Raw genomic sequence first — 6,166 nt, 5'->3', positions numbered from 1 at the left:
GTGTGCAACGAATGTGGTTTCCCAAATTCCCATTTTGAGGCAGTAAATATATTGGACAGATAGGCAGGCGCCTAAATGATCGTTTAAGAGAGCACTATAACAACGTCAATAAGACTGTTCAAGGCCACTTGGGCATTCATTGCCGGGACAGCGGCTGCATGCCCCTCTTTAACATACGGAAGTTTTAGCGAGACACAGCTCACCCGGTAAATTATTGAAGCTGATTTCACCAGAAAAGTGGGTAGTGTGTGTGTTAGTGCCCCCTCTATCACGCTGACCCCTAGTGAAATTTTGTATCTAAACAGATAGAAATTGTGATGTTTTTTTTTTCAAGTGACCATGTTCTTTGTACAATGACTTGCTGTTAGAACACCCCTTATGACTGGCTTTCATTTTCTGCGCATGACCCCTCTGTGTATACACACACGATGTGGCAACGCAATAAAATATTGTTGAAAGTCAGTGGAGTGTGTCTCTCGCAGTCCTTGTCCTTCACGCTGTACGTCATTTTTTATACTGAACAGCCAATATTGATTCAAAATTAGAAAAATATAGTACACATCTGAGCTGCAAAAATGCAAGTGATGCAGCAAATGGCCTTTAGCTTTCCAAATGAAAAAGAAATGTTCACGGTTAACCACGAGGTGCAGGGACTCCATTCTCTGAGCATCTTGACCAATAAATGCAGCGCACGGCATTGCTGGAATCTTGCATCCTGCATTAGCAAAATAAGAAGAGAATCATGAGAATTCAGTCCGTGCAATTACACACGTACTTTGCAGAAAATTTGAAAAAGCAACAAGCTCCTCAAAGTAACGCACTTAATTAATGTGACTGGGCAGAATGCACCACTCAGGCAACTGGGCAAGACAGTGAAAGGTAGGAGAAGTTTCTATTTTGCAAATTAAGGAATTGCATGTTACTGTGAATGCTAAACCACTATGTCATTGTGAACACAAGGCACATACAGCAGCAAAAACATAAATTTACAGTAGCCTTTTCACCATAGAAAATAAGAGTGAATAAAGTTTAAAGACTACCAATGACATCTCTCAACAAGAGACATTTGTCCAAGAGTGTGTATGTGACCTTAATACAAAATTGACATTATGAAATCTGCAATATATCTGCATTACACTTTATAAGTACTGCAGGTGAGAAGCTTACGGGATATGGCACATTAAGAGTGAAATGCAGAAGGCATTAAAAAATGACTTTTTACACAACATTATTACACTAGGAGACAAAGAGAACTGTGTTACAGAGAGTGCACACAAAATGAAAATGAGGGAATCCCCACTGGCATTCTCATTTGGCCTGCAATACATGCATCCAGCCCGACAATATCCAACTCGCCAATGCAGTTTATTAGACACTTTCTGCATCCTAAAATTTATCGTGTATTTCTTATTTACTAATTTAGTAAGAATGGGCATTTTGGCATACTTTCCTCGAAGATTTAGCATGTGTTGTCAACTATTTTTCTTAGAGCACGCCCCCTTCTTTCAATGGGTTAGCTTGGCAATGCACTGACAAGTAGTATTCCCTTATTTAAACTTATGATCCTTCCTCATGCTCCCACTTCATGCTCTAAACTGTGATGCCACTCCGATGCAGTTTATGTTAATCTGTGACTATTTACATGGTCCTTCTTTCTGTAGCCTCTCAACTAGAGCCTGAAATTTCTTGTCTCCTAGAACAACCGTCTTTCTTGCCCAAAACATATTGCACGGTTACCCCTCATAGGGGGGGGGGGGGGGGGGGGGTACTGTATATGAGTTTTGCACATATTCAATGAACCTCAGAGACATAACCATTTCTCATCCTGTGTTGCTACTACCCGCATGAGTCACAATGGTTGTATATTGGCTACCTGCCCTCTCTCGCTTGAAAGTACATTTTGCATGTGGAAAATAACCACAAGCATCACATTTCATTGAATGAGTGCTCCTGTGCATGTTTTTTTTTCCGTCCTGTAATGGCTAAGTTCAACATGGTCAAGTTGTTTGAAAACTGTCTAGCCTCAACCAATACTTTGTGTAGTTTCAAAATTATGATACATTCATTTTTCAAAACTTGTCCCAAATTAAGCATGAGACATTTTCATGATGCAAATGAGGTAAGGTTGTGCTCAGAGACTATGATAGGCCTGCTATATTCTGCAAAACTATGTGAAATAAAATATGCTTGCAATTTTCGTGAGCAGCTAGCTCAGTACAATTAGGCACATTACCTGCGGAAACGTTTGTTTAACGCTCCCGAGAGGTCCCGGTTTCTTGTAATTTCTTCAAATCCCTTGCAGTCTAGATTGCAATCCGGTGCATTTTGATTTTGATACTGTATTCAAGATAAAAACAGCTGAAATTTTAAGGTTTTGATAATTATATGGGAATAAATTAAAGGTAGAATAGTGTAATGCAATGAGCAAATAACAAGCTCATTGCAGAGAGTAAACAAATATTTCTTTCCTGCAAATAAATTGGTAGCAGGAAGGTCATACGAAATTAGCAGTGAACGCGCAATAAAGAATATGATGCTACGATGCCCCGGCATTCTGTGAATATTCTTGCACAAAGAAAATCCTCATTATGAAAGACCAAGAAAATGCAAATGTATACTTTGGATCAGCAGTCATACCTGCAGTATGCACTGTACCATCGGCAATATTTACAACCACAGACACCTGCACATCATATCAAGCTTAGGCGGCCAAGGAGCCTGAGTTTTAAATTATAACTTGACTTATTATATTACCTACACAACTATATCTACTTACAATGTTGTCTTCTCAACCGCTTTCAAGAAGACATTAACCATCTGTGTGAAGGCGAACGCAAGTGCCTTGCTCTTGATGGGGGGCGCCAAGGCTGAGCATTGTGAAATTGCTGCTACCATCTGCATGACCTGCGAGAAGCGACGCTCTATGTACAAGATAAACAAATGCTATTAGAGCAAAAGACAAGATCATTGGCAATGAGCCTCGTTTTGGTTTGCACGAGAAAAGCCAAGAATATGGACTTTGTGCTGCTTACTGTAGAAGAAGCAAGCCTCCTTCCAGATGTTGCAGTCATGCATTAAGATTGTCACACAGCTGCATGCTTGTATGCTGCTGTCGCCAGTACGCCAGTATGCTTTGAAGTTTATTATTTCACGTTAAATTGATTATTGTGTTTTCTTGCCAATTCTCGGCAAACAGACCAGCAATGAAATAGCTCACTTACACACATACTCGCTTTTGAGGAGAGAATTCATCACACGCACGCATGCATGGGCGCACACACACACACGCACACACATGCTTCTACCACATGAGCAGCTTCCTGTGCTTGACACACACATTTTTTTATCCTGTGTCACTCCTACTGCTAAGGCATAAAAATACTTTGTGTTACCAACCCCAAACTCCTCAACCTACACCTCCAGCCACTTTCTCGAGAGCCAGGACAAGCCTTCTAGCTTCCCCAGTGCTCCAAACTATAGTTACGAATTTCAATAGGGCTATGGGCGACAGCTCTCGAAGGGCATGCAAATTACCCGGAGACCTGAAGCTTGTATATGATACCTCTAAAGCACAACACTTCAAATTTTCAAAATTCATTAAAGCTCCTGAAGACTATTGCTATATACGTAGAACGTCTCGAATAACCTGCCGCTAACAATTTCAGCGGTTGTCTGCATCAAAAGAAATGTGGGCTAATGGGAAATCCACGTCTTTAAGATCGGAATTATTGTAATGGCGAAACACACTACCAGATTTCTTAATCATTTATTTATGCTCTGGATGTAACGTTCCTTTCACAATAAAAAACAAGGATATCGATTCATCAGGGCATGGGAGGAAAAAGGACGAAGCGTATACCTGGCGCCTTCCCACTGGTCCTCCCGAGAAACGGCGCCTCATACAGCAGTTGTCCAGGGTGGCTTGAAACCAAACTCGGCTTTCAGGCGGGAACACTCGCTGCACCAAATCGGAAGAGTTTTATTGCGAGTAAAATTCTACCGGCCTCATGCAATACATACGCACGCACACAAAACGCACCCACACGCACACACAAGTATACGCACTCTCAAAGCGCAGACACAAAAGCGCGCACGCGCACATTGATGAACACAAACAAGCACACATACATGCATGCAGGCAGACACGCTAACACGTGCGCGCACACACAGCGACCCACAGACAACACACTCACAATACACGTACGCACTAGACACGCGCAAACACGCCGGCCCATACAAACCGGCATGTACTGAACGCACGCGCGCGCGCGCGCACACACGCACACACACACACACACAGCGAGCCGAGCGCACGCACGCACACACACACACACACGCGCGCGCACACACACACACACACACACAAAGCGAGCTGACCTGAGCGCACACACAAATCAAGCCGAGCGCGAGCACGCGCACACGCACAGACAAAGCGAGCCGAAAAAATGCTGAAGGCGTCCAGCAAGCAGCAACAGCAGCACGCGACCGCATCAGGGAGAACCAATACCGCGCCGGTTCCTTCGAAAGGTGGCTAAGCCAGTCCTTTTTCTACGCGACGCAAAAGTGGTCGACCACATTTAACTGAAGTGCGAACGACCGTATTACCAGCAGCCGCGCTGAACGCACAAGAGAATCACATCAATGAACGTTCAAGCGCTGAGAAACAAAGCGTAACTATGCAGGCGCACCACGCCCGATGTAGATTTGACAAACATTAGTCACACGGGACGCGATCGAGGTAGTTAACTTGCCCTAGTAGGAGTGCAGCTGCTCTTGCTCTTACATTAGCCAATTATGAATTATGCTACGAGATCACAGTGAGATATTTCTAAAGCGAACAAAACAAATACCAAATAAACGGGCACTTGCCTGAAAGTTTCCATCATGCCAGTAGTACCGACCGGGCACGTTGCAACTTCTCGTTTCAGCCTTCGTGGATCCATCTTCCAGTGCGTACGAACGCTTTGCTTTGAAGTGGGGCACGAGTAATGCACAAAGTATGGGCCACATCTTTTTCTACCCCGCGCGCAAAACTAATCACACGTTTAAAATTACTTCGCACAGCGCGCGACGCGAACGCACACGAAAACGAGCATGATGGCGCAGCTTCCGCCTTCCCGTCCTGCCGCGCGCCGAAGTGATGGTACAGCGTTGGCCGTCACTTCCGGTCGCTTTTCATTGGGCATGGGGCGGCCGCGCAAATTGAACGTTTATTCTGACAGGTTTGCTCGCACGCATGGCCGCCTGTTTGCTGCTGCTTCGTTGTGGTCTCTAACTAGAGCGGTGAGGCGGGTAGTTGCTACTACGTTTCGTGCCGGGCATTTTATTTTGGGGTGGGGGGCGCAGTCTGTGCTGCATCACTGAGGGTACAGTACACAAATCGGGACCGTGAGCGAGACGATCGGCGCTCTTCTGCTGGTGCGATTAGATTATTCGCTGCGTCCGAACGAAGCAACTTTGCGAGGTCACAGCGTAGTTTCAGCGATATCATGGCTCGATAAAGACGCTCACATCTTGGTCGTGCGACAGCGACGCGTAAACTTTCATGAGGAGACTGAAGACTGCGTTTGCAAGTGCGTATGCTCTGGATAAGAAATTACAGCTTTGACGACACCAGCCCTTAATATATAGGCTCTGCCTTACAAGCTGTATTTGAGGACTTAGAAAGCAGATCAGTAGCTTAGTAAACCTCTGAATGAATTAGGCAAGGTACGTGGAAATTCGGGTTTGAGAACTTCCAACGTGATCTCGGCTCTATAAGTCTTCTTTATGGATTCACCATGCAAATTGTACGTTGATGCCATTGTACAGCAGAGGCTCGTCCAACAGCACGTCCCTGTTTGTTCAGCAATGTATCCAAACAGCTTCTTCCATTTCACCACTTTTTGTTGGGCTATTAAGGGCACCGAAATATTAGTGCAGAATTGCGCAAGTTGCTCTCGTGTTTTCGCTCTGCTACTGCAGTTTTTCTAGAAGTGTTTAATTGCTTGTTAATATTCCTGTGAGCACGAAAAATAATGATAATGGAATTGTAAGTGAAAGGGCGTTCGTTTTCTGGATGATACATTTTTGGAGTGGCCGTCATGCCAGTAACATCAGAATCCTTGAAGAAATATCGACAGTCACTTAGGAATGGGAAAACTTAATCGCTTCACGCATCTACACT

The 6,166-nt window shown here is 44.3% G+C and overlaps 1 long non-coding RNA gene across 1 annotated transcript; it reads right to left on the bottom strand.

Moving 5' to 3' along the window:
* Window positions 1-389: 389 nt before the first annotated feature.
* Window positions 390-4,248, bottom strand: LOC135903113 (uncharacterized). The gene is made up of 3 exons (XR_010564728.2): window positions 3,860-4,248; window positions 2,777-2,904; window positions 390-715 (listed from the first exon to the last, which is right to left on the bottom strand). It is a non-coding gene; the product is annotated as an uncharacterized lncRNA (long non-coding RNA).
* Between the last annotated feature and the right edge of the window lie 1,918 nt (window positions 4,249-6,166).

The sequence above is a fragment of the Dermacentor albipictus genome, chromosome 1, assembly GCF_038994185.2.
Source record: "Dermacentor albipictus isolate Rhodes 1998 colony chromosome 1, USDA_Dalb.pri_finalv2, whole genome shotgun sequence".
NCBI classification, from domain to species: domain Eukaryota; kingdom Metazoa; phylum Arthropoda; class Arachnida; order Ixodida; family Ixodidae; genus Dermacentor; species Dermacentor albipictus.
The sequence above is the reverse complement of the archived record's forward strand: the minus strand, read 5'-3'. Positions and strand labels throughout refer to the sequence as shown.